This window comes from Rattus rattus, chromosome 6 (genome assembly GCF_011064425.1).
Source record: "Rattus rattus isolate New Zealand chromosome 6, Rrattus_CSIRO_v1, whole genome shotgun sequence".
NCBI classification, from domain to species: Eukaryota; Metazoa; Chordata; class Mammalia; order Rodentia; family Muridae; genus Rattus; species Rattus rattus.
Window position 1 is genome coordinate 39327761 of NC_046159.1, and position 13118 is coordinate 39340878.

Genomic DNA, 13118 nt, shown 5'->3' on the forward strand with positions numbered 1-13118 from the left:
TGGCTGAACTGTATATATCAAGCCAGTGATCCTATGGTTAAATTGTGGGACCCATTGTGATCATTTAGAGGCAAAGGAGGTACCTAGGATTAGATTAGGAGGTAAGCTTAGGTTCTTCGTGATGTTCTATAGAGAAGAGAGCTCCATCTTCCCTCCATTTCTCATCTTCCTCCCTCCATCCCTGTCCTCACTTCAACCGTCTGTTCTTTTCCAAGCCTATATACCAAGGATGGTGGGAGCCCACAAGGTAAGAAGGCAGCTATCTATAAGCATGGGGTCTGAATGTCTATCTCCTCTGTGCTCCTATGTTAAAATACAACCACAAAGGTAGCACTAGAAGGTGGGGTCTTGAAGAAATGGGTAGGAATTGAGAGTGGAGTCCTTATGAATGGATTTAGTTCCCTAAATTCCAGAGGCCAAAATAGGGAGAGGGTTAGCTCCTTTTGTCTGCTTCTTGGAAGAGACCCCTCACTGGAGCCAGACCATGGTTGAAGCTTGATCTTGGCTTCCAGCATGCTTAGAATGGCAAGAGATAATTTCCCACTGTCTAAGCCACCTTGTCTTTGATATTTTTATTTCAGGAGTTCATGCTGACTGAGACAACAATAGGCCATTAAGAACCTTTTTGTATCTGGATGTTTTGCCTGAGTTTTTTTTCCTGGGATGGGGCTCTGGTAAAGGCTGAGCCTATTGCAGTATAGGGAATCTTTAAGAAAAGAAAGTAGGAAAAGGAAAGAAAGAAAAGAAAGATCATATTGATGAAGTACTTTCTAACCACCACAAATGAGTACAAATTTCTCCTTGCAGATTCACAATTTCCTACTATTAAAGGCTCTAAAATATCTTGTAGAAAGAAAATCCATATTACTTTAATTTAGCATTCTCAAATTTCTTTAATAATGAAACTGCAGCTTAGAACTATGAATCTCAGAACTTCTTGGGCAGGTACTGATATAGCTTGAGGCTGGAGCTATCCATAGGAAGCTGGATACCTAACCTCGGTACCACCTCCCCAAGAAGAGTAAAGAAGCATTCCTTTCAGAGTCCTGAGTGAGAACATTTATGAGGCTGATGCTCTAAGTTAGGCCAAAGAAGTAGAAATGATAAAAAAAAAACAAAAAACAAAAAACAAAAAACAAAAAAACAACTTACATTGAAATATTTATGATTTCCTAAGATAGGCTTTTTTAATAAATACAATTTTGATTTAAAACAAATTATAATTTTAAAAAACCTGCATATTTACTGTTAAAATAAAGGAATTGGTTTGACAAGATGGTTCAGTGGAAAAGGGAAATTGCTATGCCGGCCTTGTGACCTGAGTTTCATCCCCAGAAACCATGTAAATTTAAAAAAGAGAATCAACTCCACAAAGTTATCCATTCACAAGTCCTGTGAAACATGCACTACTAGTGATAACAGTGAGTAAAAATTAAAATAATATATGGATATATAAAGCAAAATATGGTCCATTTCATTCATGTATATCTTTTTTAAAATTAGATTGTATGTTTTTAGACTTGTTTTTTTCCCCACTGAACTATGTACTTTAAACATGCCTGTATTAAGAATATTACTACATTTCACTAGCAAATCATTAATTTAAAAAAAATTATTCACTTATTTTATATGTGTGAGTACACTGTAGCTGTCTTCAGACATACCAGAAGAGGGCATCATAGCCCATTATAGATGGTTGTGAGCCACCATGTGGTTGCTGGGGATTGAACTCATACCATTGGAAGAGCAGTCAGTGCTCTTAACCACTGAGCTATCTCTCTAGCCCCATCATCATTAATTTTTGCAAACCAGTATGTTTGTTATATTTATTGATTTAAGTAAGCAGTGCTGCAGCAATTATTTCCCACATATTTCTTTGATACCTACACAATTTGCTTCTAGAGATAGATGTGAGTTAGATATTGGGCAGGGATTCCCAGTGGGCCCATAGTATCCATCTCTGCTTTCTTTAATAATCTCATTTGCTTCTAGAAAGATCAGTCTAGGTAGCAGGCTAATAACTTTTCCCAACTTCTTTTATAGGAAGCTATAGCTATGAGACTTACTATTAGCCAATAAAACAGCAGATTTTTTTCTTTTTTGAGCAGTCTCCTTTCTAAGAAAAGTAATGTCCTTTTTTGCTCTCTCCTTGTTCACACTGATTGTAAATCCATCTTGGATGACAAGGTGACATGTTAATGGTACAAGTATAAGAGCGAAGAAATCTAGGCTCCAAACATTTCCAACTGATATCATAGTTTCCTCTGGACTTGTTTCACAAAGTCATAACTTGAGTTTCTATTGTGTTTAAGCTACTACAGTTTTTTTTCCTTTTATATGCTCTTAAATGAAATTCTAGCTTTTTCAAATGGAATGCATATTGAACAATTTGACAAATTAGAACTAAATGTCCTGAAAGGGGCTGTACCGACAGACATGCTCATCAGCAGTGAATGAGATTGCCTGGAAGAAAATTGAACTCATTATAAATGATGTGGTCTTTGTCATTTTCATTCAGGGGAATTTTAAGCATCTTCAGACCTTTGCTTCATGCTCCCAAATCTATTGCACCCACCAAAAAGAGAAGTAGAGTTGCTCAGACTTCTCTGGACATCTTGATTTGGCTATTGAACACCTCTGTGATTCTGAATTAATCATAATCTAAACTTTTAGAGCCCCAACTTCCTAATTTGTAAACTGTTAGTCATTGAACCTCTTGATGAGTAAAAATGGCTTGTGCCATATGTATCATAAAACAATCAATCAGTATCATATATATATATATATATATATATATATATATATATATATATATATATATATATATCAATTATCTTAGTTTTGGGGTTATTGTGGGGATACAGTAATGAACAAGCAGTGGCTGAAAGTAAATAGTTAAATAGACATGTTGGGATAAAAGACAGTTACAGACACTGCAGCCACTACATTGAAGAAATTTCCCCAGGAGGGGAAAATATCACAGGAATTAAAAGTAGACTATGTTAATTCTCTTAGGGGGATAATATCAAGAAAGTCATTGTAAAGGATTTGAAGAATGGAAATTTTCCATCTGTAGAAATATCACTGGATTTTATTTTAAATCACCAACTATATCAGTAGCCAAATGTTGGGTTAGGAAGTTATGGTGGCTGAAATGAGAAATGTCCCCCACAGAATGCTTTGTCCGCAGTTAGTGGAACTATTTGTGGGAGGTTATACAACCTTTAGGAGACAGAGATTGGCTGGGGGATGCATATTACTGGGGGTAAACTTTGAGAGTATATAGCCTTGACCCATTTCCAATTTGCTTTTTCTGCCTCATGTTTGGGTTTGACGATCTGGTCTCTCGGCTTCTTGCTTTGACTGCCTGCTGCCATGCCTTCCCCATAATTGTAAATTCAAATAAGCTTTTCATTTCCATAAGTCACTTTTGGCTATGATGCTTTGTCACAGCAACAGAAAGATTAGCAAGATAGAAGATACAGGAGAATGAGTAAGCCAATGACTAAGGTACAAGGCACATGTTAGGATAGAATCTGGCTGCAGCAGAAAGAGAAGGTTAGATCTCAAAAAGATTGCACCAAACATTTTGCAAAGGTTCTTAATACACATGGAAATTTCTGGAAGGCTTTGGTTCTTGTATGGAAGAAAAGAGATAATAGCAGCATGAAACATGGACTGGAGTAGTTAGGATGTAGAATGTAGTGAATATCATCTAGTGATTTTGGTCATCACTGGAATGAGAAAGGATATATACTCTGCATAGAATTCATGTTTATCCAGTTATCCTTCAGGGAAACAAGAGCCTGGTAGCTTCCACAGTTTATAAACTAATCAAAAATTGAAACTATGAGGTGTGGTAGACTTCTGTTCTTTATCCACAGGTCAAGTGTGTTTCTTAGCAATACATTTTGAACTTGGATGCATTCAAAACTCTCTGTGAACGTATAAAGCAAAATGGAGGGATATGAGAACATTGTATTCATGTAAGGAAATGTGCATGTTGGATGTATTTTTACAGGACATGGACCATATGTTCAAATCATTGAGAGTCAGTAAAATGAAACAGCAGGAGAGTTGGTATTGTGTTCAGAAAATAGAAAGTTCTCTCACTGCCTTGCGTTGTAGTTTTAAATGAGATGTCATCTTTTTTTATTCATGTACTGTGTGTATGTGTATTGACAGGGTGCATGCATACATGCACATATGTGGTCACAAGTGTAGGCAAATGTGAAGAATAGAGGTTGCTATCAAGACATCTTCCTCACTTGTTTCTCTATCTTAGATTTTTATGGTCCCTTAATGCTCTTGTGCTTGCTTATTCATTTGATTGGCTGACTTTTGAGCCCTTGGGATACTCTTGTCTCCATATACCAGCTCTAGGACTACAGAGAAGATTGGCCACTCCTGGCATTTACATGAAAGCTTGGGATCCAAACTTAGATACTTATGCTTATACAGAAAACACTTTGCTAAGCACTATCCTCAGGCCCTGAATGTCACTCCTAAGGCTACAGACAAGGTGTGATCTGGATTATATTTTTTTGTAGAGTCTCAGTTGCAGAAGAATCAGTCTATCTTCAAGTTCTCACAGGTTATAGGGATCATCTTTTTGTGTGTCCATATCTATCTATCTATCTATCTATCTATCTATCTATCTATCTATCTATCATCTGTCTATCTATCTATCTATCTATCTATCTATCTATCTATCTATCTATCTATCATCTGTCTATCTATCTATCTATCATCTGTCTATCTATCTATCTATCTATCTATCTATCTATCTATCTATCTATCTATCTATCATCTGTCTATCTATCTATCTATCTATATCATATCAATCTATCTATCCATTTATCATTTATATATCTATCTACCTACCTACCTACTTACCTACCTACCATCTATCATCTATCTGTTTCCCTGAAAACTGTAGTACTATGAGTCACAGAAGTTTTTGACTCATCTACAAGGTTGTCCTCACCTCCCAGAGTCTGCCTTTAGTCCCCTGTCTCCTGGTCCTCTTTAGGAACAATTATGATGCCCTATCTTATTCCATTGAGGCAATCAATGAAAACACAGATACTAGAATCTTTCCAGGAGTCTTCTATAATATAAAGTCACCTTGGAGATGATATATTTCTCCACATGGCTATGAGCAAACCACAACTGACAAACACACACACACACACACACACACACACACACACACACACACACACACAAAGGGTTAGGATCCTATTAATTAATTACACAAAAGGGTGAATTCTAGAGGATGACTATATTTGATACTTTTCGCTGTGATAGAATGCTTCAAAGAATTACCTTAACGGAGGAGGGTTAATCTTGGCTCATAATTTTAGAGGTCCTAGTCCTTCATGGCAGAGAAAACCTGGCATGATTCATGGTGATGGATGAATGTGGCTATGATTGCTGATGTCTTGATGGGTTGACAAACAGAGACCTTTGGTCAGAGCATAAGTGTCATTTTCAAGGTCTACACTTGATATCCCCATTTTCTAAGCTAAGCCACTACCTCAGATGTTCCTCAACCTGTGAGACAATGTTATAAGCTGTAAATGAAATATTTAAATAAATGAGCCCATGAGATTGCCTTCTTACTTCAGTGACTCTATGATGATTACGTCAAAAACAAGAGTAGAACTTAAATTGACCTCTTCTTATAAATGTCTTAAAACCTTTTTCTAAGTGACCCTCCATAAGAATGAAGCCATGTTCAGCTCAAGTGCCAAGATTGTGAAGCCCAGTGGTGAGAAGCCATTCCAGTATGGCATTTGTCAGGTACTGCACAAGCTGGAGATGAACTCAGATCTCACTGCTGTGGGACCTCAACAACATCACGGCCAACGAAATTGAAGCTGATGGTGGTCGGAAAGCTATCATAAATTGTGTACAAGCTCCTCCACTGAAATCTTTCCAGAAAATTCAAGTCTGGATAGTTTGTTAATTGGAGAAAAAGTTCAGTGGGAAGCATGTGGTCTTCATTGCTCAGAGGAACATTCTGCCCAAGTCAACCCGGGAAAAGCTGTATGGCAGATAAGCAAGACCACCTCAGAAGCCACACCCTGGCGGCAGTGCAGGATGGTGCCCATCCTTGAGGACTTGGTCTTCCAAAGTGAAGTGTGAGTAAGAAGATCTGTATGAAACTGGATGGCAGCTGCCTTATGGAAGCTTATTTAGACCAAGCACAGAAGAGGAATGTGGAGCCCAAGCTCACATGCAAAAAGGTTAATTTTGAAGTCCTAGAGTCTCAGTTGTAAAGAAAAATGACAGAATAAAGTGTCATTCATAGCAAATAAATAAATAAATAAATAAATAAATAAATAAATAAATAAATAAATAAATGCCTTAAAAATATAAAACTTAAGCTCAAGCAATCAGTGCCCACCAACAAACTTGTATAAGTAAAGAGGCTCCATAGGACCAAACAAACAAAGGAACTGAGGTCAATTATATATTTCCTTTGTTTTACCTCTATGTTTCTTGTAAATATCTCATTTATTTCCTCTCATTAAGGGATGAGGTGAAAGCTGTACCCAAGCTGTGCAAATATATGGCTTGGGAGGAGCACAGAGCTTTTACTTCTCTGTCCCTAATGTAAACCCAGAAACTTCTAATCTAATCTTCCAAGCTGACTGATTCAATCTGGCTCCTCTCTGTTTCTGCCTGAATTACTCTGCTTGGTCTCATACTAACATTGGCTATGTGCTTTAATCTTTTGACTCCTCCTCATTCTCTGGCTCATGGTCTTCACATATGTCTAGCTTTTCTGCAACCTGTATCTCTCTCTGTTAAAACTACCATACTCCTCTCCCTCTCCCTCTCCGTCTCCCTCTCCGTCTCCCTGTCCCCCTCCCCCTCCCCTCCTCCTCTCCCTCTCCCTGTGTCTTGCTACTCTTAAGTAGCCTCTCTTTCCAGCCTCTCTTTCCTGTGACATTCTTGAGAGTTGGGCATAGCCAATCTCAAGCTCATAACGTCAAACCTTTCTCTAATCCATCATTTTATCTGTCCCTCATTTAGATGTCACTTTCAAATACAGCAGCTTACTTCTACAAACTAACCTTATCTTCATTGTTAGGATTAAATGTTTGTGCTAAGGGCACATGTGCATTCTAGCCAGACCATACTACTGTAATTCAGTGCATGTCCGCATTCTGGCTGGATCATATAGACCTAGAAGGTCTTTGGATGTGATCCCTTACCAGAGCACCCATGTTGCTGGATTAAATTTCCTCTACAGTTTCTCTCTAAATGTTTTTCCTTTTATCTCTGTCATTAAGACTCCTAAAGCACTTCTGGTTTGGAGCTGGGGAATTCATATATCATTGTTTGCTCCAGTAAACTGCTCTTCGGTTTACTTTTTCACAGTATTTGTCTACCAAGGAAGGCATTAAAAAACCAGTTACTCTAGATCAACCTGGAATGCATTGTATTTAACTGTCAATCCGTATTGCCTGGAACACAGTAAATAATCAAAACATGTACTTGATAGAGTTTTTGGCTGATTGGATGTGAGGAACAGGTATTCGGTGTTTGATAGGAAGCTTTAAGAATGAGTGCTGTGTTTCTAGCCTGGGCTAATGGAGTCTGATTCCACTAAGACACAAAAACAAATGGAAGAAATTGATGTTTATGAAACAGTAGATTCACTCTAAAACATTATCCAGGTGAAGGAAGTTTGCAGCACAGTTCTTCACAACCTTCAACACATGGGTTAGGAATCACATGAAAATGATCTTGAGTTGGTGGGTCTCAGGTTGGGAGTTGGCCTCTGTGTTCCTTACAATCTACTGGCTAATGTAGATCATAGCATACTGGAGTGGTAAGTTTGGGGTCAATGAATGTCGACAGTTCATTTCTAAACTGCCCAAGGGATTTTAGGAAATCTACTCTTTCGCAACTAGTATTATCATCATATTTAAGCATTTGCAAAGGGTAGATTTGCCAGTGCTGTCACTATATACATTCTGAAGTACGACTTCTTTACTTTCAACATATCTACAGATTCATCATTCATATTTATAGATTCATCAGTCACTGGGAATTTTCATCAGTGTTAATTGGCAATATACTTGAATTTTTTTCTTACATTGCCCCAAATGTCATCATTGCTTTTTCCTGTTGAACTCACATTTTCATTCTATGTCACCTCTAAAGTTTTATCATAAAGTGATATTATTTGTACTGAGTTTTCATTCCCCATTTTGGTTAATTACTCCAAAAACACCCATATGACTTAAACTTTTAAAGGTCCAGAATTTCTCATGGTCATAATCTCTCAGTGTTACAATTTCTTCTTAGATTATTATGGACATGAATCCTTAACAACTGGCCAAAAGAATGCATGATACAAATATTAGAAAACATGGAACACAAGAGAATGGTACTGGAAATGTGTCTTTTGGGTGAGATATGTGGAAGTGGCTTTCCTCTTTAATCAGCCTATGCATCAAGAAGAAGACAATTCATTGTTGGAGACAAAGGTAGAGGCAGCGATGCTGTCATTTTTTTTCTGTTCTAAAATTTTAAAATAGTAGTTATTTGATTTTATGATCATCTTTCTAGGTATAGACTAAAATTACAGAATAACCTCTCATCACAAAATGCATTAATTAACATGTTCTTTAAATTCTTTCACATGTTTTGAAAGCAAAGGATTGGAGACAGCTCAATCATCTTGATGTGGCAAAGACCAATAAGGTGAAGGCTAGGCTTTTTTTGTTTTTATTAGAAGGGAGAAAATGATGACAAAGAATGGAAAAAATATTGACAAAATTCTGACCCCAGGCACCATCTAGTAAGACATAGTACATATTGAAATAGAGGACTTACAAATGAGGCTTGGTTTACACCTGCCTACACATTCTTTGGAATGGTTATACATCAAGTCCAATTATATCATTTTGAAGACTGCCACTGTAGAGAACTGAGACCATGTGGTGCTCTGGGCAGAGGCCAGGCTGATGGGGAAACAAAAGGCTACATAGACAGAAATTCACATACATGAAATGTGTGCTGCATGGACTCTACTAACTCAGAGTTGTTGAAGTAGAGAGCATTTATTTAAAAAATGTTCTATGTCTGTAATAAGAGAAAAGTGATGTTATCAAAACAGGATACACGGAGGCTGAGAAATGCAAAACTGCTTCAAGTCCCAGAGGACACCCATGTGTATATAAGTAGCTGATACACAACTATACCCCACGCTTATCTGAGTGTCAGAGTTGCCTCCTGACTCAGCAGCACTTTGTCAGTTCAATTCTCAGTGTTCGGTGCCTGAGTTAACAAAATTCATAACTGTAATAAAGAGAGGGACAGGGAGAAAGAAATCCACTTTGGCCCTTTCACTTTGGTTGACTCCAGAAATTTCTTTCAACACTGAGGTGTTTTGATTCTATGGCTCAGTCACATTTTAAAGGTGTGTAAAACAGTGCAAACCCCAGCTCTCATTTATTCTGTCTTTCATTCTTAGTCTTGAAAGACCTGTTCATTACACATGACTTGGAAAAGCCATATATATGTGCCTTTCATTTATTTTCACTGAGAGGTCACTTAGGAGGAGACTTTTACTACTAAATTGACTGTGGAACTCTCTTTGTTTGTAACTTTATCAAATATGCAACAAGAAAATGCCTGTAGCCCTATGCTAGGGAATGGCCACCTCAGCTGAACAGACGGAAAGAAGGCAAGGAAAGGATTGCAGGGTCACTGTGAAGTCCTGTGTCTGACACCGCAGATCCATTATGTGCCTACCGCTTTGATTTCTTTCCCTGTCTGGGCTGCAGGCTTTTGTCTGCTCTATTGATATCTGAATATGATCAAATACCTTGTGACATTCAAGCTTAAGCAGCAAGGCACCCCTGAAAACAACTGTGGCTCAATATTTTCCATAGAACTAATAATAATTCTGCTTCCTTCACAACTATAAAGAGCAACTGATGCCTCGTAGAAAATGTATAGGAGAGTAGGTTTCTTAGAATCAGAGGGCTAGAAAAGTTCTTTGTTCATAGGAGTCTACATAGTTTTTTTGTTTTAATTCCCTGTATCCTTAGTGACAACTGAGGGAAGAATCATTTATAAAATGTTCTAGACCCATGATTTTACAGTTGCCACCTCTCCTCTTCTACCTCTATCCTATTTTCTATTCCTGACCTAACCATATTCATCTCGAGCCTTACCAGCTAAATAGGTTACAGGAGATATGGATGCTGTAAGACAGCAAGCCAACAGGGAAGATAAGTATGGATCAATACCTTGCTTTGCTAGGAACCTTCAGTGTGGAAAGGCAAAGCTGTTTTCCTCTAACACATCTTCTATTTGATTTTCATCTGCCTAAGCACACTCACCATGTCAAGGTACTTGACTCTCAAAACTGGATGCAAAATTTTATCTCTTGTCCCATTTTTCTCTACAATTTTCGTCAGATTCTTGAAGAAAAAAATTCTCTCAAAGTTAAAGAACCATTAATATAATTGGCTGATTTTCTTTTTCCTTTCCTTTCTTTAGCTTTTCTTTTCTTTTCTTTTCCTCCAGTGGCAGGAGTGACTCTCATGTTTGCCCCAATGAAGAACTGGATTCAGGGCATTTCCTAACCCTATCTTTTACTAACTGTTAGTAGCTATACAAATACCAAACTATACCAAAACGATTGCTATGTGCCAGGTCTTCCTTTGAAATGCTCCTACCCAGCTCCTGACAATCTTGGGTTTTTGTTTGTTTGTTTGTTTGTTTGTTTTTGTTTTATTTTTTGTTGTTTTCTTGTTTTTTAATATGTTTTAGTAAAACGTCTTCCAGAGTACATAAGAATCCTTTCCCAAGAGCTATGAAACTGGAAAATCATGCTCACGCAATTTGGTACTAAGTGTCTAGTACTTGACTGCTACCTCCTCCCATGAAATTTATTATGTTCTCACTGTGTATCTACCACTGGGCTTAGCACTTCCTGACCTTGATTATGTTCAGTCTTCATGACAGCTCTACAAACATGACATCAGTGTAATTCCTATTGTGGATATTGTCATTGTAGAGAGACAGGGACCTTGCTGGTAGTCACTCAAGACGTGGCATGTAGTGTGGTGAATCTTAAATTCACACAAGACGGTCTACTTATGGATCCTGGACTCTGGATTAAACAATTCCTCCTGGCTCGGTGACATAGTGGTATAGATCAGCTATCAAATAAGTGGACAGAAAAAAGATAAGTAGTCAGAAAACTGACTTCGAGAAGGTGAGACCTTGCAAGCTTGTTTTCCCAATATCCCTTCAGTTATCCACATCTAGGATAATATTAGGACAGCAACTTAATACTTCTTCTATCAGATAGGAAGTTGGTACTTAAAATATTCACTTATTTATCACTGAGGCTAAAATAACTGATGCAAAGATAATAAGAAATGGATAAAATAGTAAAAATAATAGATACAAAGGGCTTTGATTCAGAGAAAACAATGATTCACTTATAATATAATACTTGTCATTTCAAAGGTAATAATGATATCATTAATATTAGAAACAAAATATGATAATTGCTCATGAATAAATTCAAATAAGAAACCCTCCTGCACAATGCGCCCAGTTTCTTTGGTGGGAATGTCCATCACTGTGCCTTAAAGACTCTGACTAGGAGCCATGCTTTCCTCATGCTGCAGGTTTCTCTTTCATCCTCTCTCAGTATTTCTCTTCCCATCTTTCTTTCTCACTTCTCTCTCTCCTTCCCTCTCTTTCCCTCTTCCTCTGCTCCCCCTTCCTTTGGACCCCCATCCCCGGATAACAAAGATATCAGTGTGCCTGGGAGAGTGTTGAAGGGCTGCAGTGGGAGATGAAGATAAGTTGTAACAAACTCTGTGTCTCTCTGCAGCTGCTGTTTGGAAAGCAGGCTTCCTGCCATGCGGAGGCTGAACCTGCCAAGTGCCTTATCCTGGGCTGAGCCCCAGACCTCAGCCACAGACTCCTTTCTATCGCTTATTCCAAATGCAGGCTCTCGGCTGTGCTGCAAGCAGTAAATATCTCTTTCTGGAATAGGGAACCGGGATCGTGAAATCTACCCGTTCATCTTTCACAGCCTCTACCCGCTGCCTCTATTCTCACCCAAGTTGCATTATCATTCTTTAAGATAGGATCTTGAGGCATTTATCAAGGGCTGGTATGCCAAAGTTCAGGGCATTAGAATATTTTCAAATTCTCTAAGAGAGAGATCAATTGACAATTGTAATCAGAGACTTATTAGCAAAAGAGTAGGGAAGGTATTTTTCTTTCCTAGGGACGGTTGTCTCCTGAACCACATTGTTTAAATTTCTTGGTTCCTCATTATTATGATAACTATAACTATAACTATAACTATATATATACATATATGTGTGTAGTTACGTTATCTAATGTTTATGAGTGTCATCCCTGGATGCCCTGGAACTAGAATTACAAATGATTGTGAATCACCATGTGGGATACTGAAAATTGAAACTGGGTCCTCTGGAAGAGTAGTCATTGCTCCTAACCACTGAGCCATTTCTTCAGGCCAAGACTTAGGGCTTTGTCATTATAGTTTGTTTACTTTGGGGAGGGGTTGTTTTTGTTTGTTGTTTTTTGAACGTGGAAGGATAGAACACAAAGACATACGTCTAATATGACAGAGCAGTCAATAGTGACAGCTACCGCAGCATTAGTTATTATCGTTTATGCAAACATATTTTGGGGCCAGACAAAATGCATCCAATTTTTCATTGTATATCATTTCCATTAATGTCCCCAGATAGGCCTGTAAAAGTAGATGATGCTCACTGACTAAAGAAGTAGGAAAGTAAAAGTGACTTTAACCTTTAGTGTTCCTAATATTGCTCATTTTAAGCTAACATGCTGAATAAAAGGCATCGTTATATATACTGTTAATAATATATACTGTTAAATTTTCATTATGAATTGAAACAGTGAAAACATAGCTTGACCTTTTTCAAAGCAGCAACATATTCATATATGCATGTGAATGTGAACACATGTATACATACAATTACATATGTAAATTTATACCTATTTTATTTAGGCAAAGTTATGGAATAACAAGTCTTTGAGGAAGATATTAGAACATGAGTGAAAGAGTC

At 37.7% G+C, this 13118-nt stretch overlaps 1 pseudogene; it reads left to right on the top strand.

The window, feature by feature from the left end:
- Positions 1 to 5736: 5736 nt before the first annotated feature.
- On the top strand, positions 5737 to 6284 carry LOC116904266 (annotated as a pseudogene).
- The last annotated feature ends 6834 nt before the right edge of the window (positions 6285 to 13118 follow it).